The sequence below is a fragment of the Ranitomeya variabilis genome, chromosome 2, assembly GCF_051348905.1.
Source record: "Ranitomeya variabilis isolate aRanVar5 chromosome 2, aRanVar5.hap1, whole genome shotgun sequence".
NCBI lineage: Eukaryota > Metazoa > Chordata > Amphibia > Anura > Dendrobatidae > Ranitomeya > Ranitomeya variabilis.
Window position 1 is genome coordinate 196,028,648 of NC_135233.1, and position 25,411 is coordinate 196,054,058.

A 25,411-nucleotide genomic window follows, 5' to 3' on the forward strand; every position below is an offset into this window, starting at 1 on the left:
ACCGGTTGTGCCTTCCATTGAGCCTCCTGCTCCGGTGTTGGTTGAGGGCGAGTTGGAGTACGTTGTGGAAAAAATCTTGGACTCCCGTGTTTCCAGACGGAAACTCCAGTATCTGGTCAAATGGAAGGGATACGGTCAGGAGGATAATTCTTGGGTGACTGCCTCTGATGTTCATGCCTCCGATTTGGTCCGTGCCTTTCATAGGGCTCATCCTGATCGCCCTGGTGGTTCTGGTGAGGGTTCGGTGCCCCCTCCTTGAGGGGGGGGTACTGTTGTGAAATTGGATTTTGGGCTCCCCCGGTGGCCACTGGTGGAATTGAACTGGTGTGCATCATCCTCTCTGTTCACCTGTTTCCATCAGTATGTGGGAGTCGCTATTTAGCCTTGCTCCTCTGTCACTTCCATGCCGGTCAACATTGTAATCAGAAGCCTTTCTGTGCATGTTCCTGCTGCTAGACAACTCCCAGCTAAGTTGGACTTTAGTCCTTGTTTGTTTTTGCATTTTGTTCCAGTTCACAGCTGTAGTTTCGTTTCTGTGTCTGGAAAGCTCTTGTGATCTGAAATTGCCACTCTGATGTTATGAGTTAATACTAGAGTCTTAAAGTAATTTCAGGATGGTATTTTGATAGGGTTTTCAGCTGACCATGAAAGTGCCCTTTCTGTCTTCCTGCTATCTAGTAAGCGGACCTCAATTTTGCTAAACCTATTTTCATACTACGTTTGTCATTTCATCTAAAATCACCGCCAATATTTGTGGGGGCCTCTGTCTGCCTTTCGGGGAAATTTCTCTAGAGGTGAGCCAGGACTATATTTTCCTCTGCCAGGATTAGTTAGTCCTCCGGCCGGCGCTGGGCGTCTAGGGATAAAACGCAGGCTACGCTACCCGGCTACTGTTAGTTGTGCGGCAGGTTTAGTTCATGGTCAGTTTAGTTTCCATCCTTCCAAGAGCTAGTTCTTATGTTTCCTGGGCTATGTTCTCTTGCCATTGAGAACCATAACAGTATCAGCATACTCAGGAGAAATTGCAGAACAAATTTTGTGGTCCGTTTTCTCCTGATACCCGTATGAAAAAAAATGGTTCCAAAGTAATTTTTTGGTGAAAAACGTAAAATGTTAATTTTTTCATTCTATATAGCTTTAGTTCTCGTGAAGCACTTGAAGGGTTAATATACGTCTTGAATGTGGTTTTGCGCACCTTGAGGGGTGTCGTTTTTGGAATGGTGTCACTTTTGGGTATTTTCTGTTATATTGACCCCCCAAACTTGCTTCAAATGTGAAGTGATCCCTAAAAAAATGGTTTTGTAAATTTTGTAAATTTTAACCCTTATAACGTCCTAACAAAAAAAATGATGTTTCCAAAATTGTGCTGATGTAAATTTGACATGTGTAAAATCTTATTTATTAAGCATTTTGTGTGACATATCTCTCTGATTTAAGGGTACAAAATTTAAAAGTTTGAAAATTGCTACATTTTCAAAATTTTTGCCAAATTTCCATTTTTTTCATAAATAAACGCAAGTTATATCGAAGAAATTTTACCAATAACATGAAGTACAATATGTTTAAGCTTTACAGAGCTATAACCTCATAAAGTGACAGTGGTCAGAATTGTAAAAATTGGCCGGTCATTAAGCACCAAATTGACTCTGTCATTAAGGGGTTAATTCTCTCAGTGTTCAGTGAAAAACTGAGAGAAGCAGGCAGATAAGCTAGTTTTTACAGGACCATAAGTATGAAAATCGCATATGAGTGAAGTGATGGAATCTGCAGAGCTGAATCCTGACAGTGAGTATATTACACACTGTTAGGATTGGCTGCATGGCTTCATTTTATAAATAAGGGCTTGTGTCCAGGTTTGAGATCAAAATCTGCAGTCACAATGTAAGAAGGTGGCACGGGGTGGTAGTCATAGCCGAGTCCACTAGGTCACTGTCAGTTAGCACCCTGGCCCCTTGCACATGAAATGACAGTTCTAATCCCAGCCCCGGGTAACAGTGGGTTACCTCAGTTCTGCGGCTGATTTCCATGACAGGACAGCGTCCTCCAGATGAACCACTCTTCACACTGTATAGGGCCCAACAGTGACAACTTGTATTTTAATGGTGAGGAAGAAGAAATAAACCAGAGCTTACTGAGGGCCACGGACTTTGCTGCTGTAGCCGTTGCTGTGTCTAGGGACAGAATAGGAATCATTCATCTCTTGTTTATTTCTTCTTCCTCACCATTAAATACAAGTTGTCACTGTTGGGCCCTATACAGTGTGAAGTGTGGTTCATCTGGAGGACGCTGTCTTATCATGCAAAACAGTCTGAGAACTGAGGTAACCCTCTGTGACCCGGGGCTGGGATTACAACTGTCATTTCATGTGCAAGCGGCCGGGGTGCCAACTGACAGTGACCTTTGGCGTAGTCAGCAGGATTGAACCCAGCAGCCCTGAAACCCTAAGACTGTCAGAGAATGATCCGGAGTCTACGAACGGGGCAGGAGCAGCTGAGATGGCATTCCCGGCACCTTTCTCCATTGGAACCGGATGAGGGACTGACAGTGACTTTGAACCTGAGATTTGTGATATGCTGCCAGAGCTGGAAGAAATGGAGCTGCTGGCTGACAGCGATTTGGAGATTGATAACTGTGAATTTGGGACTTGTGCTTTGTTGCCCACCATTACAGCGTTGCAGGCGGATGATAGAGACTTTGAGCAGTGGACCGCTGTAAAAGAAGTAAAGATGGCCGATGTTGCTGATGTACAAACGGCGCCGACCGCTATGGAGAAGATGGCGGCCGTTGGCTCGAAAAATGGGGAAATTGTCGCCTTTCGTGGGCGTCATACAAAGAATTTGGCACCAGAAGAGAGTGAGGCCCACCCGGAAGACAGTGAACGATATGCGGGATTTTCTGGGGCTAACTGGATATTACTGGAGGTTCGTGAAAAATTTCACACGCATCTCTAATCTGTTGTTAGAGCTGCTAAAAGGAGTACCGTCCAGAGCGAAGAATCAAATTATCCATTGGAGGAGCAGCCAGGAGGAAGTCTTTCGGGCTTTGAAGATGGCCCTGAAAGAAACTCCAATAATGGCCTATGCCGACGTCTCGCAACCCTTCATTTTACATACTGACAGAAGTCTCCATGGTCAGGGGGCCGTGCTCTCTCAAGTGCAAGACGGGAAAGAGCAAGTGATTGCCTACGTGAGCCGATCTCTACACCACTCAGAGTGGAACCCTGACAACTACCGTTCTTTCAAACTGGAGATGCTGGCGCTGGTATGGGCGATGACTGAAAAGTTTGCTGAATACCTGTCAGGGTCCGAAGTCTTGGTGTGAACCGACAACAACCCATTGGCTCATCTGGAAAATGCCATACCGGGAGCCCTCGAACAAAGATGGGTGGCCCTCATGCGAAATACCGGTACAAGATTGCGTATCAGAAGGGAGCTGAAAACACACATGCTGATGCCTTATCCAGAGTGACACATGAGCGCCCGGGCTGTGATCGGGACGAAGAATTGGAGGCAGAAGAGATTCCGGGCTTCCGGAACTTTGCCAGGTTCATTGGCAACGACGCAAGGACAGATCGGCGAGATGTCCGGGGAACAGGTGTTAGGACAACTTCGAGATGATTGGGTACAGCTGCAGCAGGAAGACACGGAACTTGCCCGGCTGAGACAGTGGGCAGCATTGAAGCTGCTCCCTAGCCGAGATGAAATACGTAGGTGCTCTATCCCCAGGGGCTTTGCAGATTCTCAGACAATGGGAGAGGCTCCAATTGAAGGATTGCTTTCTGTATAGGAAATTGCAGTTGGGGCGTGAGTTGGGGGTCGCTTGGCAGGTGGTGCTCCCCTAGAAGCTAATCTGCATAGTGGCCACAGAGGCTCATGATAGGGGGCTCACTATGGTCTGGAGAAGACATTCCAGTGGCTACAGAAGCTGGTCTATCACCCCCACTTGAAGACTGCGGTAGAAGAGGCCTGTTAGCGATACCGAAGCTGTGAGTTGGCTAAAACCCCAGAACAAAGAGCTCCCACATAGACCATCGTGACCCCCTTAGAACTGCTGTTGATCGACTACGCCAAGTGTAAGCAGGTTGTGGGATGAAGTGGCGCAAGAGAGGCAGAGCAAGGGTTAACAGTTTTAATTTAACAGAGGATATTCCATGCAGGGAGATGAACAGTTAAATGAGGGTTAAACAGTTCAAGGGCAGGCAATAGGTAGAGTTAATGAGCAATGAACAAGATAACGGCAGTTCCCTAAATCACTTATTGTGTCAAAGGCATAAGGGATCGCACAGAACCCCTGACCCGGAAGTAGGGAGCGTACACAAGAAAAAGCGCGGGTGGCAGCAGTTAGTTTTGGCACGAACAGGCAGCGTGCAGCAGGCTGAGGGGTGTGCTCTGTTCCCTGAGCACCCGCGCCACGTCGGTCTGCACCCGCCAGCTCCCGCCACCACCCGAGTGACTGTCAGAGACCGAGATGTCGGGTGCCCTGCCTCTGCGCGACTGAGAGGTACCGTGAGCCCCATGACTGGAAGTACAGTGAACTGGCCGCCTAGAGAGAGCCGGGTAGCAGACAAAAGTCTGCATCCTACCGGACCCATTGCTGCTGATTGCGCCGCCGCCCTCCAAGCTTCGGCAGAAGACAGGAAGCCTTTGACACAATAAGTGATTTAAGGAACTGCCATTATCTAGTTCATTGCTCATTAACTCTACCTATTGCCTACCCTTGAACTGTTTAACCCTCATTTAACTCTTTATCTCCCTGCGTGGAGTATCCCCAGTTAAATTAAATCTGATAACCCTTTCTCTGCCTCTCTTGAGTCACTGCATCACGCAACCTGCTTACAACTCTATGGGACTGCAGACTTCTGAATTCTTAATTCACATGCACTGCACACTTTAAGGCCATGTTCACACACAAACCGCTGTGCACATGCTGCGGGAAAAACCACGCAGAAACGCAGCGGTTTACAACCCGCAGCATGTCACTTCTTTGTGCAGAATCGCTGCGATTCTGCACCCATAGAAATGCATTGAACCGCTTACTTCCCGCATGGGGCTGTGCCCACGTTGCGGGAAGTAAGCGCTTAATGTGCGGGTGGTACCCGGGGTGGAGGAGAGGAGACTCTCCTCCAGGCCCTGGGAACCATATTTGGGGTAAAAAAAATTAAAATAAAAAATCATGTTATACTCACCTCTCAGCGCTGCACGCGGCCGGCCGGTCAGAGTTGCTGTGCGAACAGGACCTGCGGTGACGTTGCGGTCACATGACCGTGACGTTGCGGTCACATGACCGTGACGTCACGAAGGGTCCTTCTCGCACATCATCTTTGGAACCGGACCGCCGGGTGCAGCGCCGAGGAGATCGAGACGTCAGAGGGTGAGTATATAAACTTTTTTTTTTATTTTAACATTACTATTGATGCTGCATATTGCTGCATATGCAGCATCAATAGTATAGGTGGAAACCCGCAGCGGAAACCGCGGAACAAACCGCGATAAATCTGCAGGGATAACCGCAGTGGTTTTGCCCTGCAGATTTATCAAATCCGCTGCGGGAGAACCCGCAGAGGTCACCCGCAAAGTGTGAACATGGCCTTAGGATTCTCCCTTGCCAGTGGACAGTCACGTTAGCACAAGTATGTGATTTGGATACTTCTGGCCACATTCTGACTAGACTTGTCCGTCCTCGTTCAATTCATTTTCATTGAGTGAGGCCACACGTCTAGTTAGCAGGTGACCACAAGTATGCAAATCGCCGGCAGGAGAGAATCCTGACAGCGTGCAGGGCGCACTGTGAGAATTCAGCAGTCTGCAGTCACATAGAATGACTGCAGACTCAGCACAAACCTGGACAACCCCTTTAATGCTCCTAACAAAAATACAAATATGAGAATTAGTCTGTATCATAAAAAAAAATTACATCTGAGTACCTGATAGATGAGGTTGTCTTTGGAGTCGTTCTCTTTCTTTTCTTCTTCATCTTGTCCAGCTCTTCTCTGTAGACTTCCATCTTCTTCAGTCTTATGCAGCACATCCACCCATGATGACCTTAGAGATAGCAGTGTCATTATAATGCTCCTGATTAAAAATATCTGCCTACACTGAGCCCCTGAATAAATAATTGCCCCTCACTATATTCCCTGCACAAAATATGACCCAGACACTGTCCCTCTTATGGTACATGCCATCCACACTGCCCTCTCCTCTCCATACTGAACCCTCGCTTCACAATGTCCTTTAACACTTCGTCCCCCCCATATGGCCCAGTTTCTATACTGTGCCTCTACATTACACTCCTCCTCCTTGGCATGCCGTCTCCTCCTGGCTGTGCCATTGCACTGTTCCCCACACTACTCAGTCTCTATTCTGAGCCCACGCACACTTTCCTTCCCACATTCCTGAGCCCACACCACGCTGACCCCTTTTCCATACAGAGCACACCCTATGCTGCCCCTTTTCCCATAGTGATCGTGCAGCGCCCCAGAGTCCTGGTCGTTGCAGTAATGTCGCTCTGCCACTAAGGGGAGTGATGTTACGTCTGATTGCACTAAAGGAGTTCACCTTACCAGGTATCACAGTCACACATTACACTTCACACTCTGGCCACCAGGGGGAGCAAAGGGTTCTATGTATTAGGCCACTCCTCACACTCTGGTAAAACTGGGGGTTGGATAGGAAGTTAGACAGAAGCTGACTGGGTTTTGCCCAGGCAACACCTTGTGAGAGAAGAGGTCGCTTGGGAAGATTCAGGGGGGTCTCTGTCAGGGGTGGGATCCTGACAGTGGCCTAGCGAAAAGGGCAGATCGTTACGGAGCCGCGCCTGCACCCGTTGTGGTGGCATCCTAAGGAAGGACACGAAGCGAGGTTTATTGTGGAGAAGTGAGAAACAAGATCACAGCACAAAGGGGAATAGAACCAGTAGGAGTCGTGCCCTAAGATCGTGGCAACATCCTACTGAGGTGTGTAGCCGGTGGCCGGAACGCCGAGGAAGTATTGGGCTCTAAGCATTACGTCAAACAGCGGCAGGACAGTTAATTATAGGTTGGCTGTCTCACCTAAATCACCTAAGCAGACAACGGAGGCAATTGTGGGAGAGGGGCGTCTCTAGGGTCCCTATAAAATAACTCCAGGCCTACCCGTCATACGGGTGCGTCCTAGCCATATCATCTGGGGGACGGAGAGAGAAAGAACATCAGAAACAGACACAACAGTTGTGAGGACTATCCTGTGGTGCTCAGCAGGGAGGTACTACAACACACAGGTGCTAGAAGGTAGGCACTGATTTCCACCTGCAAAGGGAACTCTGGATGTGCCTTTGGACCGGCCGGTCTCAGCCAGCCCTGTTAGCAGTGCTCTGGATTGCGGATCCCGAAGCCTTCAGTAAAGAGGTAAAGAGACTGCAACCCTGTGTCCTCGTTATTCATCGCGCCTTGCACCACGCACCATCATCACCCTTTCATTGGATGCCCCTTAGCAGGGTTACGGACTGGGTCTAGCCACCGTGACAACCCCAGGACCGAGACAGAGAGGCCCTTTACCGAGTACCCCGCGGCCCTGCGTCTGGGGGCGCTCCAACTTGGTGCCACGAACAGGATCTACTTAAGCCTGAAGAATCAGGTCATGTGTGCCTTGGAACTGTGTCTGAATTGTGCTTGAACCGTGATTTATTGCAAAGACTGTGTATTGCTGTTTGCCGCCAAAAGTTCCCGCCAAAACCGTCGCCATTACCGCGCTAAGAGGAGCGCAGGAGAAGAAGGGTGTGAAGTGGGAATACACGAGCTGGAGAGCACGAAAGACAATGGCCGCCCAGTCTGAATATTTCTGTATCCTGAGGACGTGTCCGTCAGCAGCTGAGACCCGCCTCCTGATCTTCTATGGTGGGCGGAGACCGAAGAAACGAAACTATGACTCAGATGAGGTGGGACTGGAGACCAGAGAAGGCCTACGAAAGAGAATGGCTCCGCACCGGTCCCCGTCACCGGAGGATTACTCCGACATGCCTCCGTTGGAGGATCTGGATCCATGGGAGTTGCCGGTGGAACGTCCACTGCCTGAACTGTCACCAGTCCGTACACCTTCCTCAGGAGAGTGGAGTGGCGCCGGAGGAGTTACCTCGAGCGCAGGTACTCGGTGCTGCGACTCCCAGGGAGGTCGCCTCACCTCCGCACCTGACCCAGCGGCCGCTGGCGCCCCGGTGTCCCCGCCGTCTGACCCCAAATTACCAGGGGGGCATGTTCTCGGGCCCTTCCCCTGGGGAGAATACTAGAACCACCTGATCGCGGAGTTCCAGAAGGAAGTGGAGCGGGAGGTACGGGGCGGGCTGCTGGATGGCTCCCTGCCGAAATGGGGCATTGTAATTATCTACCAGCCCCAGGAGGGGAAAGGCTTCGTCCAGGAAATTGGAGCGACCCTGAGAGTCTGCATCACCCGGGACGAGGTGGAGCCCTGCCTGTGCGGAGACGGTGCAAAGTCCCTCCTGAAGCCTGGAGACGTGGTGACTTATCGCCGACACCTAAAGGGAAGGAGTTGGTGGGCCCGAGTGTCATGGTTCTCAATGGCAAGAGAACGTAGTAAAGCATACAAAAAGGACTAGCTCTTGGAAGATGGGAACTCGAGCTGACTGTGAGCTAAACCTACCGCACAAATAACAGTGGCCGGGTAGCGTGCCTACGTTTTATCCCTAGACGCCCAGCGCCAGCCGGAGAACTGACTGACCCTAGCAGAGGAAAATACAGACCTGGCTTACCTCTAGAGAAATTTTCCCCAAAAGGCAGACAGTAGCCCCCACATATATTGTCGGTGATTTCAGAGGAAATTGACATACGAAGTATGAAGATAGGTTTAGCAAATTGAGGTCCGCTTACTAGATAGTAGGAAGACAGAAAAGGGAACTTCACAGTCAGCTGAAAACCCTTTCAAAACACCATCCTGGAATTACTTTAAGACTCTAATATCAACTCATGACACCAGAGTGGCAATTCCAGCTCACAAGAGCTTCCAGCCTCAGAAATAAACAATCACAGAGAACTGGAACAAAAATGCAAAACAAACTTAGGACTACAAGTCCAACTTAGCTGATAGTAGTCTAGGAGCAGGAACATGCAACAGAAAGGCTTCTGGTAACATTGTTGGCCGGCATAGAAATGACTGAGGAGCAAGGCTAAATAGACAACTCCCAGATCCTGATGGAAACAGGTGAACAGAGGCGATGAAGCACACAAGTTCAGTACCACCAGTGACCACCGGGGGAGCCCAGAAACCAAATTCACAACAGTACCCCCCCCTCAAGGAGGGGGCACCGAACCCTCACCAGAACCACCAGGGCGATCAGGATGAGCCCTATGAAAGGCACGGACCAAATCGGAGGCATGAACATCAGAGGCTGTCACCCAAGAATTATCCTCCTGACCGTAGCCCTTCCACTTGACCAGATACTGAAGTCTCCGTCTGGAAACACGGGAGTCCAAGATCTTCTCGACAACGTACTCCAACTCACCCTCAACCAACACCGGAGCAGGAGGCTCAACGGAAGGCACAACCGGTACCTCATACCTGCGCAACAATGACCGATGGAAGACATTATGAATAGAAAAAGATGCAGGGAGGTCCAAACGAAAGGACACAGGGTTAAGAATCTCCAATATCTTGTACGGGCCGATGAACCGAGGCTTAAACTTAGGAGAAGAAACCTTCATAGGGACAAAACGAGAAGACAACCACACCAAGTCCCCAACACAAAGACGAGGACCAACACAACGACGGCGGTTGGCAAAATGCTGAGTCTTCTCCTGGGACAACTTCAAATTGTCCACCACATGCCCCCAAATCTGATGCAACCTCTCCACCACAGCATCCACTCCAGGACAATCCGAAGACTCCACCTGACCGGAAGAGAAACGAGGATGAAACCCCGAATTACAGAAGAAAGGAGAAACCAAGGTGGCAGAACTAGCCCGATTATTGAGGGCAAACTCCGCCAAGGGCAAAAAGGCAACCCAATCATCCTGATCCGCAGACACAAAACACCTCAAATAAGTCTCCAAGGTCTGATTAGTTCGCTCGGTCTGGCCATTAGTCTGAGGATGGAAAGCAGACGAAAAAGACAAATCAATGCCCATCCTAGCACAGAACGCTCGCCAAAATCTAGACACGAATTGGGTTCCCCTGTCAGACACGATATTCTCCGGAATACCATGCAAGCGAACCACATTTTGAAAAAACAGAGGAACCAACTCGGATGAGGAAGGCAATTTAGGCAAGGGGACCAAATGGACCATCTTAGAGAAACGGTCACACACCACCCAGATGACAGACATCTTCTGAGAAACAGGGAGATCAGAAATAAAATCCATGGAGATGTGAGTCCAAGGCCTCTTCGGAATAGGCAAAGATAACAACAATCCACTAGCCCGAGAACAACAAGGCTTGGCCCGAGCACAAACATCACAAGACTGCACAAAACCTCGCACATCTCGCGACAGGGAAGGCCACCAGAAGGACCTAGCCACCAAATCCCTGGTACCAAAGATTCCAGGATGACCAGCTAACGCAGAAGAATGGACCTCCGATATGACTCTACTGGTCCAATCATCAGGAACAAACATTCTACCAGGCGGGCAACGATCAGGTCTATCCGCCTGAAACTCCTGCAAGACCCGACGCAAGTCTGGGGAAACAGCAGATAATATCACTCCATCCTTAAGGATACCTGTAGGTTCAGAATTACCAGGGGAATCAGGCTCAAAACTCCTAGAAAGGGCATCCGCCTTCACATTTTTAGAACCCGGTAGGTAAGAAACCACAAAATTAAACCGAGAGAAAAATAACGACCAGCGCGCCTGTCTAGGATTCAGGCGCCTGGCAGACTCAAGATAAATCAAATTCTTGTGGTCAGTCAATACCACCACCTGATGTCTAGCCCCCTCAAGCCAATGACGCCACTCCTCAAAAGCCCACTTCATAGCCAAGAGCTCCCGATTACCAATATCATAATTTCGCTCAGCGGGCGAAAATTTACGAGAAAAGAACGCGCAAGGTCTCATCACGGAGCAGTCGGAACTTTTCTGCGACAAAACCGCCCCAGCTCCGATTTCTGAAGCGTCGACCTCAACCTGAAAAGGAAGAGTAACATCAGGCTGACGCAATACAGGGGCGGAAGAAAAGCGGCGCTTAAGCTCCCGAAAGGCCTCCACAGCAGCAGGGGACCAATCAGCAACATCAGCACCCTTCTTAGTCAAATCAGTCAACGGTTTAGCAACATCAGAAAAACCAGTTATAAATCGACTATAAAAATTAGCAAAGCCCAAAAACTTCTGAAGGCTCTTAAGAGAAGAGGGTTGCGTCCAATCACAAATAGCCTGAACCTTGACAGGGTCCATCTCAATGGAAGAGGGGGAAAAAATGTACCCCAAAAACGAAATCTTTTGAACCCCAAAAACACACTTAGAACCCTTTACACACAAGGAATTAGAGCGCAAAACCTGAAAAACCCTCCTGACCTGTTGGACATGAGAGTCCCAGTCGTCCGAAAAAATCAAAATATCATCCAGATACACAATCATAAATTTATCCAAATATTCACGGAAAATGTCATGCATAAAAGACTGAAAGACTGAAGGGGCATTTGAAAGACCAAAAGGCATTACTAAATACTCAAAATGGCCCTCAGGCGTATTAAATGCGGTTTTCCACTCATCCCCCTGCTTAATTCGCACTAAATTATACGCCCCACGAAGATCAGTCTTAGAGAACCACTTGGCCCCCTTTATTCGAGCAAACAAATCAGTAAGCAGTGGCAAAGGATACTGATATTTAACCGTGATTTTATTCAAAAGCCGATAATCAATACACGGCCTCAAAGAGCCATCTTTTTTAGATACAAAGAAAAAACCGGCTCCTAAGGGAGATGACGAAGGACGAATATGTCCCTTTTCCAAGGACTCCTTAATATATTCCCGCATAGCAGCGTGTTCAGGCACAGATAGATTAAATAAACGACCCTTTGGAAACTTACTGCCCGGAATCAGATCTATTGTACAATCGCAATCTCTGTGCGGAGGTAGTGAACCAAGTTTAGGCTCCTCAAAAACGTCACGATAATCAGATAAAAATTCCGGAATCTCAGAGGGAATAGATGACGAAATGGAAACCAAAGGTACGTCCCCATGAGTCCCCTGACATCCCCAGCTTAACACAGACATAGCTTTCCAGTCGAGGACTGGGTTATGAGATTGCAGCCATGGCAATCCAAGCACCAACACATCATGTAGATTATACAACACAAGGAAGCGAATAATCTCCTGGTGATCCGGATTAATACGCATAGTTACTTGTGTCCAGTATTGTGGTTTATTACTAGCCAATGGCGTGGAGTCAATACCCTTCAGAGGTATAGGAACTTCCAGAGGCTCTAAATTAAACCCACAGCGTTTGGCAAAGGACCAATCCATAAGACTCAAAGCGGCGCCAGAGTCGACATAGGCGTCCGCGGTAATAGACGATAAAGAGCAAATCAGGGTCACAGATAGAATAAACTTGGACTGTAAAGTACCAATTGAAACAGACTTATCAACCTTCTTAGTACGTTTAGAGCATGCTGATATAACATGAGTTGAATCGCCACAATAGAAGCATAACCCATTTTTTCGCCTAAAATTCTGTCGTTCGCTTCTGGACAGAATTCTATCACATTGCATAATCTCTGGCGCCTTCTCAGTAGACACCGCCAAATGGTGCACAGGTTTGCGCTCCCGCAAACGCCGATCAATCTGAATAGCCATTGTCATGGACTCATTCAGACCTGCAGGCACAGGGAACCCCACCATAACATCTTTAATGGCATCAGAGAGACCCTCTCTGAAATTCGCCGCCAGGGCGCACTCATTCCACTGAGTAAGCACAGACCACTTACGAAATTTTTGGCAGTATATTTCAGCCTCATCTTGCCCTTGAGACAGGGCCATCAAGGCTTTTTCAGCCTGAATCTCTAAATGAGGTTCCTCATAAAGCAACCCCAAAGCCAGGAAAAACGCATCCACATTGAGCAACGCAGGATCCCCTGGTGCCAAAGCAAATGCCCAATCCTGAGGGTCGCCACGGAGCAAGGATATTACAATCCTGACCTGCTGTGCAGGATCTCCAGCGGAGCGAGATCTCAGAGACAAAAATAATTTACAATTATGTTTGAAATTCTGGAAGCGAGATCTATCCCCGGAGAAAAATTCAGGCAAAGGTACTCTAGGTTCAGATATAGGTGCATGAATTACAAAATCCTGTAAACTTTGAACCTTCATAGCGAGATTGTTCAGACCTGTAGCTAAACCCTGAGGATCCATTTTCATCAGGTGAAGTCAGAACCATTCAAGGATTAGAAGGAGAGAGAGACGAAGGCTGCAGTAAGCAGAGAAGCTAGTGAATCAACTAATGAGCAAACTCAGAAAAAAAAAAAAAAAAAAATTCTCTGCAGACTTCTTTTCTCTCCTTTCTTCTGCCAATAATTTTAACCCTTGGCCGGCCAAACTGTCATGGTTCTCAATGGCAAGAGAACGTAGTAAAGCATACAAAAAGGACTAGCTCTTGGAAGATGGGAACTCGAGCTGACTGTGAGCTAAACCTACCGCACAAATAACAGTGGCCGGGTAGCGTGCCTACGTTTTATCCCTAGACGCCCAGCGCCAGCCGGAGAACTGACTGACCCTAGCAGAGGAAAATACAGACCTGGCTTACCTCTAGAGAAATTTTCCCCAAAAGGCAGACAGTAGCCCCCACATATATTGTCGGTGATTTCAGAGGAAATTGACATACGAAGTATGAAGATAGGTTTAGCAAATTGAGGTCCGCTTACTAGATAGTAGGAAGACAGAAAAGGGAACTTCACAGTCAGCTGAAAACCCTTTCAAAACACCATCCTGGAATTACTTTAAGACTCTAATATCAACTCATGACACCAGAGTGGCAATTCCAGCTCACAAGAGCTTCCAGCCTCAGAAATAAACAATCACAGAGAACTGGAACAAAAATGCAAAACAAACTTAGGACTACAAGTCCAACTTAGCTGATAGTAGTCTAGGAGCAGGAACATGCAACAGAAAGGCTTCTGGTAACATTGTTGGCCGGCATAGAAATGACTGAGGAGCAAGGCTAAATAGACAACTCCCAGATCCTGATGGAAACAGGTGAACAGAGGCGATGAAGCACACAAGTTCAGTACCACCAGTGACCACCGGGGGAGCCCAGAAACCAAATTCACAACACCCGAGATATGCAGCGCTGTACAGCCGTCCTGGCGGTATCCAGAACCGAAGGGGAGGAGCTTGCCGCTGAAGCGGCTGCAGCAGCCTCAGCTGCTGCTAGCGTTATCCACCGGCCCACGCAGAAACTCATCGCAGCACACGACCTGGTCGTGTAGAAGACCCAAACTCATGGAGTGCACCTGGCATCGGGAGCAGACTTGGAGTCAAGCTTTCCTGAGCCACATAAGGCCACCTGTCAGGTGAAGCCCCGGTGGAGGCCGCCAGAACCAGAGTAAGCCTCAAAGTCATGGAACTGTAAATAGTTATTTGTTTGTCTTCTACTGCTTTGCTGCTAGTACCCGACCAGGGTTGTCCTTATAGGGATCCCTTCGTTTACCTGGGATCCCTATTGTTTTTGCTTTTTGTTTTTGCTTTTGTTCATCATTGTTTACAAAGACTGCCGAATCATGGACGGTGAATGGTTCACAAACTGTGTTGTAAATAGTTCGCACCTTCTTAAAGGTGCCCCCTACTGGTTTTACAAAAAGGAGAACTTTTTGAAGAGACTGTTCTTGAATACAGCGCAGAAGTTCTTGCCTTAAACGGACTTGCAGATAGAGAGTCTGCACTACCTCAAAGAGACTTGGTTCCCTCTTAAAGGGAATGTTCATGTGTTGCGATTAAGTATGCTGTTACTTTAAGAACGTTGAATAGTAATGAATAGTGTGTAGTTATTTAAGAAATAATAGGAAAATGTTCGATGATGTTACTAGAGATTGAGGACAGGAAAGAGTTGAAAGCCGAGTTTCAGTGAAGTGAACCCGTAGGGGTTAGTGAGTCCTCCTGGAAACCATAGAGAGATGGTTGATTGATCTTATACTGTGAATAAAAATTGAGCTAATAGAAGAACAGAGGCAGTAGGCCCGGATGAGTAGCCAGGCGGTCCTGCATGTTCGAAATCAGAGAGTAAAGAAAAATGTTGTATTTAGAAAAGAGAAATAAAGACAAAGTTAATTTATATTTTAGAGTTTCATAGTAAGCCTTTAGTGGGTTCAGCTTATACGCCCTTAAAGGAAAAGTTAAATTATTGCTCAAAATTTGCACTTAGTAGATAGAATACCCGGCTGGGTAATGATGGTTATTTATAGTTGAGTTAGTCATAAGTGTTATTTATAACCTTGAGTAAAAATGTAAATATGTTTCCGTTTGTAACGTTCAAGTGTCCTCACCTCCCATAAAGGGAAGCACTGTTAAATTTACTTGTACATTGCATTTCAAAATTTTGTATGTATTTTGCTAACATGTATTGTTGTTCTTCTTCCCAGTCCGGGAGTACTGGATTTAACCGGGGGGGGGGGAGTGCAGCGCCCCAGAGTCCTGGTCGTTGCAGTAATGTTGCTCTGCCACTAAGGGGAGTGATGTTACGTCTGATTGCACTAAAGGAGTTCACCTGACCAGGTATCACAGTCACACATTACACTTCACACTCTGGCCACCAGGGGGAGCAAAGGGTTCTATGTATTAGGCCACTCCTCACACTCTGGTAAAACTGGGGGTTGGATAGGAAGTTAGAAAGAAGCTGACTGGGTTTTGCCCAGGCAACACCTTGTGAGAGAAGAGGTCACTTGGGAAGATTCAGGGGGGTCTCTGTCAGGGGTGGGATCCTAACAGTGGCCTAGCGAAAAGGACAGATCGTTACGGAGCCGCGCCTGCACCCGTTGCGGTGGCATCCTAAGGAAGGACACGAAGCGAGGTTTATTGTGGAGAAGTGAGAAACAAGATCACAGCACAAAGGGGAATAGAACCAGTAGGAGTCGTGCCCTAAGATCGTGGCAACATCCTACTGAGGTGTGTAGCCGGTGGCCGGAACGCCGAGGAAGTATTGGGCTCTAAGCATTACTTCAAACAGCGGCAGGACAGTTAATTATAGGTTGGCTGTCTCACCTAAATCACCTAAGCAGACAATGGAGGCAATTGTGGGAGAGGGGCGTCTCTAGGGTCCCTATAAAATAACTCCAGGCCTACCCCGTCATACGGGTGCGTCCTAGCCATATCATCTGGGGGACGGAGAGAGAAAGAACATCAGAAACAGACACAACAGTTGTGAGGACTATCCCGTGGTGCTCAGCAGGGAGGTACTACAACACACAGGCGCTAGAAGGTAGGCACTGATTTCCACCTGCAAAGGGAACTCTGGATGTGCCTTCGGACCGGCCGGTCTCAGCCAGCCCTGTTAGCAGTGCTCTGGATTGCGGATCCCGAAGCCTTCAGTAAAGAGGTAAAGAGACTGCAACCCTGTGTCCTCGTTATTCATCGCGCCTTGCACCACGCACCATCATCACCCTTTCATTGGACGCCCCTTAGCAGGGTCACGGACCGGGTCTAGCCACCGTGACAACCCCAGGACCGAGACAGAGAGGCCCGGTAACGAGTACCCCGCGGCCCTGCGTCTGGGGGCGCTCCAATCACACCACACAATGCCCCTTTTTCCATAGTGATTCCACAATGCACTGTCCCTTTTTCCATAGTGATCCAACCCCATGTTGCCCCTCCACGTTGCCCAATTTTCCATAGTGATCCTACCCCATGTATATTGAGCTCGCTGCCCCTTCTGTACATTGAGAACATCCTATGCTGCACACCGTATATTCGACTTTACGAGCACTTACATGCTTCCAGCACGACCTTTCCTCCTCTTTCCATAGTGGTCCCACCCCAAATTGCCTCCTTTTCCATAATAATTCCACCCCATGGTGCCCCTTACTCCAAAGTGTTCCCTCCCTCCACTGCCCCTTTTTCCTTAGTGATGTCACCCCTTGCTGAACCTTTATCATAGTGATCCCACCCCATGCTGCCCCTATTTCCATAGTGATTCCTCACCATTTTCTCCTTTTCCATAGTGATGCTACTCAACGCTGTCCCTTTTTCCATAGTGATCTCACACCACGCTGACCTTTTTCTATAGTAATTCTACCCATACTGTCCCTTTTTCCATAGTGGTCCCACCCCATGCTGCCCCTATTTCCATAGTGATTCCTCCACATTTTGCATCTTTTTCATAGTGAAGCTACGCCACGCTGCCCCTTTATCCATAGTGATCTCACACCACGCTGCCCCTTTTTTCATAGTGATCTCACACCACGCTGCCCCTTTTTCTTAGTGATCCCTCCCCATGTTGCCCCCTTTTCCATAATAACTCCACCCACGCTGTCCTTTTTTCCATAGTGATCCCGCCCCACGCATACTGATCCTGCTGCCCCTTCTGAACATTAACCCCACCTCTGTATGATTATCTTCAGCGGTATGAACGCTTACCTTCTCCCAGCTCCGGCGACCTCTCCTCCTCTGCTGCGCTCTCCAGTGACGTCGTCGGCGTGTTGAGGTAAACTCATCACTCTGTCCAGACATCAGGAGCATGTCCACGCCGCTGTACAGGGGACAGAGAGTGGAACAGAGCTCCATTGACCCCGGAAGTGTTGGCACGCACGGAGGATCATTTGTATCAGAATCTTAAAGACGTTAATACATATGAATACAGCGATGTCACCCCCACAACCCTCCACCCTAGGCCCTGGCCTCCGGTGCTTAGTGGTTAATATGGTCTGCCTGTCACAGAAAAAGAAAAGAATTATATACTGTAGATAGAGTGAAAATGTTGAAAAATCGAAAACCTAACAACACTGAGCTAACATAACCTTAGGCTACGTTCACATTAGCGTTGTGCGGGCGCAGCCGTGGCGACGCATGTGTCATGCGCCCCTATATTTAACATGGGGGGCGCATGGACATGCATTGTCTTGCGTTTTTTGACGCATGCGTCATTTTGGTGCAACTGTCAGGGCGCAGAGGACGCTGCATGATGCAGTTTTGTCTGCGCCAAAAATCAGGCAAAAAATGAACGCATGTGTCACAAAACGCTGCGTTGTGCATGCGTTTTGCATGCGTTGTGCGTTGCGTCGCCGACGCTGCGCCGCAAAACGCAAATGTGAACGTAGCCTTAGAGGCTAACAAAGTGCTGAACGCTTCTGCTTTTTAATGCTATGGGCACGATTGGAAAAATATCTGCTGCTCTAGTTAACCCATCCCAGGTATGTCTGTTGACATCTCCCATTGTCATCCCATCATTCCCAGTGGTAAACAAATGTTGTGCCCCATTAGGAACACTGCATGAGAAACCTCCGTCTCAAAGCAGCCAAACCTCCTCATCACGGAGCCTTCAGGGACAACAGGCGACTGCTATGACGTGTTCGGCATTAATCACGGGCTATGTCACTGCTTCAAGAGGAAAATGTTTATCACTATTGCCGGCAAAGTATCTGCGAAGATAATGTCCCGAGAACGATTGTGGGTGACACCACAGGATGGTGAGCGGATCACCGTCACCACATCCAAATAAACCGAATTACAACCTAAAGGCTAATCATGCTTTCAAGTAACTTTTCAGAATAAACCGTCTTGTGTGAGCACTGGAGGAATAACACAATATACAGTGGCACTGGCGGACACAGGAAGAAGAGGGCCCCTGTTCAAGAACAATATAGGGGCCCCTTGCAGCCCAAGAGCTCCTAAAAATGCAAAATTGCACCTTCTTTGGAGGTAGAAATGGGCCTCCTTACCTCTTGGTCCCCTGTGCGGCTGCACAGGTTGCACCAATGATATGTCCGCCCCTGTACAGTGGATATAAAAAGTCTACACACCTCTATTAAAATGTCATGTTTTCGTCATATAAAAAAAAATTCGTACCAAGAAGTATCATTTCAGAAGCTTTTCCGCCATTAACGTCACCTATGATCTGTACATTTCAATTGAAAAGTAAACTGAAATATTTTTGGGTGGAAAAAAGAAAATAAAGTAAATAACACAAAACAATGTGGTTACATAACTATACACACCCTTAAGCAAATACTTTTGTTGAAATCCCCTTTGTATTCATGGCAGCATTCAGTCTTTTTGGGTCGGGGTCTATCAGTGCGGCAAATCTAGAAATGGCGATGTTTGCCCACTCATCCTTGCAGCTGTGCTCCAAATCTGTCAGATTACAAGGGCAACTCCAGTGTACAGCGCCCCCTTCAGGTCACCAGCAGATTTCCCATTGCACTCAGGTCTGGCCAGTGTAAAACTTTGATCTTCTTCTGGTAAAAGCACTATTTTGTTGATTTGGAGGAATGCTTAGGAAGCTGTGGGGGGCATCACACCGTATAGGGTAATATGGGGCCATCATGCGGTATAAAGGCCTCCAAGGAATCGGGCTGAGGCTGGCGTCACACATCCACTGCTCCGTGTACACAATTGCCGCACCAACTGCAGGTTTCCTAACCCGAACAAAATCCCGGGCAAATACTGTTCGTGGCTACTGGCTAGCGTTCTGATCAGGAGATCGGGGCTTCATCTGGACATTGCAGTTTAAGAGCTAAAGCCTGGGCCCCCAGAATCAATGTTAGGGCAGAGACAGACTGCCGTATTTCTCCTGCGAGAATCACATTGTGAACTTTGTACTGGCTGGCGGCTCTCCTGACCTGAGCTTGACAGCTGCATAGTAATCCATCACGTGTCGTGCTCAGGTCAGGAGAGGTGCCGACCAGTCCGTGCAGAGCGATGCGATTCTCACACGAGAAATACGGCAGTCTGTCTCTGGCCTTACCGGCGGACTCTTAACACCACAGTCCGACACTGCCTTATGGGTATATGAAAGGGGTATTGTAGTGGATGAAAACACTAAGGCGCAGCAGAAGATTTCACAATAGTTTAGTCTGAGAGACGTGTGAAAAGTGCAGCCGATCAGCAGCTGCCGATAGGCTGCGACAGTCATCTGACAATGTCACACGAGCACTGGAAGACATAACCTTGACATTGCAAGAATTGCACCAGTCCAGGAGGTGAGCGTGTGATTAGCATATCTTACGTGGGGTACTGTAGCATTATGAAGGGGGCGTCCAAGGAGGGGATAATCACTGTAAGCTGAGGCTTTGATCACAGCTGTCATCCATTATTAAAAAATAAATTTAAAAAACGCAAACAAAAAGGAAACCAAGGTTCCCCCTACTTAACCCTTCACCACTGTCAATTTTTTTTTATAAGGCAAAAGAGGGGTGATTTCAACTTTTGATTTTTTTTTTTTTTCATATTTAAATAGTTTTTTTACTTTTTATTTTCTTTATTAGTCGCTTTAGGGGTCTTGAAGCTGTGATCAGCCAATCATTGCCTGTTATACATGCAGTTCACCAGCAATGCAGAGTATAGAGGTAACTACGATCTCCTATGAAAGCTAGCTAAACACAGGTTTTCACAGAAGAATTGTCATGGCGGGCATGGGGGTCTTCAGCAGACCCCCCAGCTGTCATAGGAACCCATTGACACCATGCAGTAACATCACGGGCACACCAGCATGTGTTAAATGCCGCTGTTAGACATTGACAATGCAATTAAACAGGCTAACAGCAGCGAGCGAGTTATCAGCCATCACGGGCTAGGAAAGATATGGGCTCGGTGTGTGATACGACATATGGCGTAAATGTACAAGAGGAAACAGGCGTCCATTCACAGATGATGTAATGAAATATCTATTTCTCATAGACTTCAGTATTAAAAAAATATTTTGAAGAAATTCAATTGCCGTAATTATCCGTCCCTGCGCCCTGAGCCTATCTGACCAGGGACGTATTATTGAATGGCGATCACCCGCGCTGAGCTGTGCATGGGCAATCGTCGCCGGGTGTCAGCTGATTCTGACAGCCGACAACTGGCACTAAGTGCCAGGATCGGTCACACATCGTTACCGGCACTTTAACCCCCTAAATGCTGTGATTGCAGCATTCCGGGAGCTGAAGCTGAGGGATCAGAGCCGCTCTGCCTTAGGACCCGAGTGGAGTGACGCAAGGTCCGGATCATTGCCATGGTGATCCGATGTCGTCACGAGTCACCAGAGCTAGGAAACTTACTAGCAAATTTGCTGATCATCCACAGTGCATCATCAGCAATTCCCTGTCAGTGCAGAGCTGACAGTTTGCATAGCACAGGGATGCTGCTGCATCTCCATGCTGTACAAGCGATCAGCCTGCAAAAAATGAAATGAAAGTCCCATAGTGGGACAAAGTAAAAAAGTTAAAAAAAAGTTTAAAAAAAGTAAAGTAATTGCAATATTTTTAAAAAATTTAAAAAAGTACACATATTTGGTATCGCCGCATCCACAATGACCTGACCTATAAAACTGTCCCACTAGTTAACCCCTTTAATGATCACCATAAAAACATAATTAAAAAAACAAGGCAAAAAACAATGCTTTATCATCATACTGCCGAACAAAAGTTTAATAAAACACGATTAAAAAGACAGATATAAAGAAAAACATGATACAGCTGAAAACATCTTGTATCAAAAAAATGAAGCCATGATACAGCTCCATCAGCAAAAAAATTAAAAAGTTCTAGTTCTCAGAATAAAGCGATGCAAAAATAATTATTTTTTCTATAAAATAGTTTTATTGTGCAAAAGTGCCAACACATTAAAATATATATATATATATGCAGGGTATCGCTGCAATCGTACTGACCCGAAGAATAAAACTGCCTTATAAATTTTACCAAACACGAAATGGCATAAACACCCCTCCACCCCAAGAAAATTCCTGAATTGCTGGTTTTTGTTCATTCTGCCTCCCAAAAATTAGAATAGAAAGTGATCAAAAAATGTCATGTGCCCCAAAATGGTAATAATAAAAGCATCAACTCGTCCAGCAAATAAACAAGCCCTCACATGACTCACATGATGTTGAATTTTTTCATTCTGCCTCCCAAAGATTGCAGTAAGGCTTGGCGCACATTTATCCTGCACTGAGTGCTTACACCGGGGTTTCTGTGTAAATCTCTGAAATACATGATTCAGACAGAACCTCTGGCAGAAGATCCCCTATAATGAGGAAGATGGAGGCACTGTGCACCCCGTCTGACCTGTGATCCGACTGTGTCTGTTTTTTTAGGACTGCATAAAAGTGCCGTCAGGCACATTTTTGTGCACTTCTGTAAAGGACACCACTGAACAGAGGCCAGACGGAGTCCAGTGTAACTCTCCTGCCTCATTATAGTGGACGGATCCCTCGGGGGTTTCATCTGAATTACGTCAGAGATTTAGATGTAAACCCCAAAGTATGTGCTCAGCGTAGAGCGCCGGATAAATGTGATCCCAGACGTTATGTAAAATGTTTCCAATAAAAGCTTCAACTCAATCCACAAAAAAAGCAAGTCCCCACTCAGGTCTGTCATCTGTCAGTGGAAATATAGTGGGCTTCCATATTACTGATAGCACAAAGTCTCTGGAAAATTGAAATGGCTCCTCGCCCCCCAAAAGAAATTCAGCAAATTCTGTGCTCCCAAATCCAAATGCCCCCCTCACTCTCTTCTGAGCCCCACAGTGTACCTAAACCACATATTGCGTCCACATGTTTGGCATTTCTGAAGCAACGAGAGCCCACCTAACTTATGGGTGCAGGTCTCCAGAAGCACGAGCTGGGCATAACGTACTGGTGACTGCAATGTACTGGTCACTACAGCGTACTGGTCACTACAACGGTAGTTTGCAATTTTCCCTCAGCAACATTCATTGCTGCTTGTTTCTGGAAAACACCCATGGAGTCAAAATCGTCACTGCACCTGTAGATAAATTCCCCAAGGGGTATAATTTCCAAATGGGGTCACTTGAGAGGGGATTCTGCTCTTCTAGCAATTAGGGGCTCTGTATATGGAGTCAGCAACCTATTCTAGGAAAAACTCTCCTGGATGCAAATAGCGCTCCATCCCTCCCGAGTCTCTCCGCATAGCACTGTACAGCCACATATGGAGTATTGCCACATTCAGGAGAAATTGTGGGACAAATTTTGGTGCCATTTTTACCCACTTCTTCTGTGAAAATGTAAAATCTGGGGCTAAAACAATTCTGTACCCCTAGATGAATTCATTGAGAGGTGCAGTTTATAAATTGTGGTCACTTATGGGGGGTTTCTGCTGTTCTGGCACATGGGCTCTCCCAGTGGGTCATGGCACCTGCAAACCTTAACAGTAAAATCTGGTTTTCCTTGCCTTCTGAGGTTTGCGCTGTGGCTGAAAAATATTTCCCGATTACATGTAGGTTATTGGCGCACTCAGGAAAAAAATTGATCTCAGTTTGTTATAAAAAAAATTCCTATTAGCCCTTAGAAAAATTAAAAACTTGGGGCTAAAACAACATTTTAGTGGTAAAAATGTAATTTATTCTTTCTTCGCCGCTCAGTGGTATAAAATTCTGTGAGGCACATGTGGTGTCAATATGATCACTGCACCCCTGGATGAATTTATTGGGGAGTGTACTTTGTAAAATGAGTTCCCATATGGGGGGATTCTGCTGTTCTGGCACCTCAGGGGATCTGCCAATGTGACATGGCCCCCTTAAACCATTCTAGTAAAATCTGAACTCCAATATGGCGCCACTTCTGTCTGAGCTTTGTACTGGGCCTCAAAAGTAGTATTCCCCCACATATGGGGTATTTGCGCACTTGGAGAAATTGCACAACAAACTGTATGGTGCAATTTCTCCTGTTACCCTTATGAAAATGCAAAATTTGGGGCTAAAATAACATTTTTGTGAGGAAAATGTAATTTTCGTATTTTCACGGTTCAATGTTATAAACTTTCGTGAAGCACCTGGGGGTTCAAAGTGCTCACCAGATGTCAAAATACATTCCTTGAGGGGTCTCATTTTCAAAATGAGGCCACTTGTGGGGGGGTTCCTACTGTTTAGGCACATCAGGGAATCTCCAAATGGGACGTGACGTCTGCTAATGATTCCAAGAAATTTTACATTCAAAAAGTGAAATGATGCTCCTTCCCTTCTGAGCCCTGCCGTGCACCCAAACAGCAGGTTTCTCCCTCATATGGGGTATCGGCATACTTAGGAGAAATTACGCAATTTCTCCTGTTACCCTTATGAAAATGCAATATTTTGTGCCAAAAACATATTTATGGGGAAAATTATTTTATTATTATTTTTACACCGCAAAGTTATAAACTTCTGTGAAACGCCTGAGGGTTTAATGTGAAAAAAAATTAAATGTTCATTTTTTTCCCACATTCCAAAAAATCCTGTGAAGTACCTGAAGGGTTAATAAACTTCTTGAATGTGATCCTGAGCACCTTGATGGGTGCAGTTTTTAGAATGGTGCCACTTTTGGGTATTTCCTTCATATAGACTCCTCAAAGTGACTCCATTACAAAATGGTTTTGTAAATTTTGTTGTAAAAATGAGAAATCGCTGGTCAACTTTTAACCCTTATAACTTCCTAAAAAAACATTTTTTCTTGTTCGAAAATTGTGCTGATGTAAAGTAGACATGTGGGAAATGTTACTTAAGTATTTTCTGTGACATGAATCTCTGATTTAAGGGCATAAAAATTCAAAGTTGGAAAAATTTTAAATTTTCAAAATGTTCTCCAAATTTCAGTTTTTTTCACAAATAAACGCAAGTTATATCAAAGAAATGTTACCGCTATCATGAAGTACAATATGTCATAAAAAAAAATTCTGAAAATCACCAGGAGCTGTTGAAGTGTTCCAGAGTTAAAACCACGTAAAGTGACAGTGGTCAGAATAGTAAACATTGGCCTGGTCATTAACGTGCAAACCATCTTCGGGTGTAAAGGGGTTAAAGGGAATCTGTCAGCAGGTTTTCGCTATGTAATCTGAGGACAGCATAAGGTAGAGGCTGAGATACTGATTCCAGCGATGTGTCACTTATTAGGCTGTGTGCTGTTGTTTACTTATGATGAAGGTTTTTTTACCAGGACATTATCAATGCCAGAACTGAAACTCACATGCCTGCGAGTCCGACCACACCTCCAGCAGTGATTAGCAGCTCACTGTCAATATAAAATGTACACAGAAAGCTGCGGTGTGGGTGGGGGCAGCTTTCTGAGCTCTGCTACATGCTATATCTAGGAACTCTGTGTCACAACTGCTGCACCCAGTAAACTAAGTGACACATCGCTAGAATCAGTGTCGCTGTCCTTATATCATGCTGCTCTTATATTAAGTAGCAAAACCTGCTAACAGATTCCCTTTAAAGCTAGCGAATAAAGTGCTAGGCTTGCTGAATTCCACCTCAATTAGTAATACTGTAGATCCCTCAGTGAGCATACACGGCGTTTGTTCTCGGCTGCACAGG

At 46.7% G+C, this 25,411-nt stretch overlaps 1 protein-coding gene across 1 annotated transcript in view; it reads left to right on the forward strand.

Moving 5' to 3' along the window:
- The window catches only part of CNGA2 (cyclic nucleotide gated channel subunit alpha 2), a 63,095-nt gene that overhangs the window by 18,240 nt on the left and 19,444 nt on the right, over positions 1-25,411 (forward strand). The gene's annotated exons all lie outside the window — the stretch shown is intronic.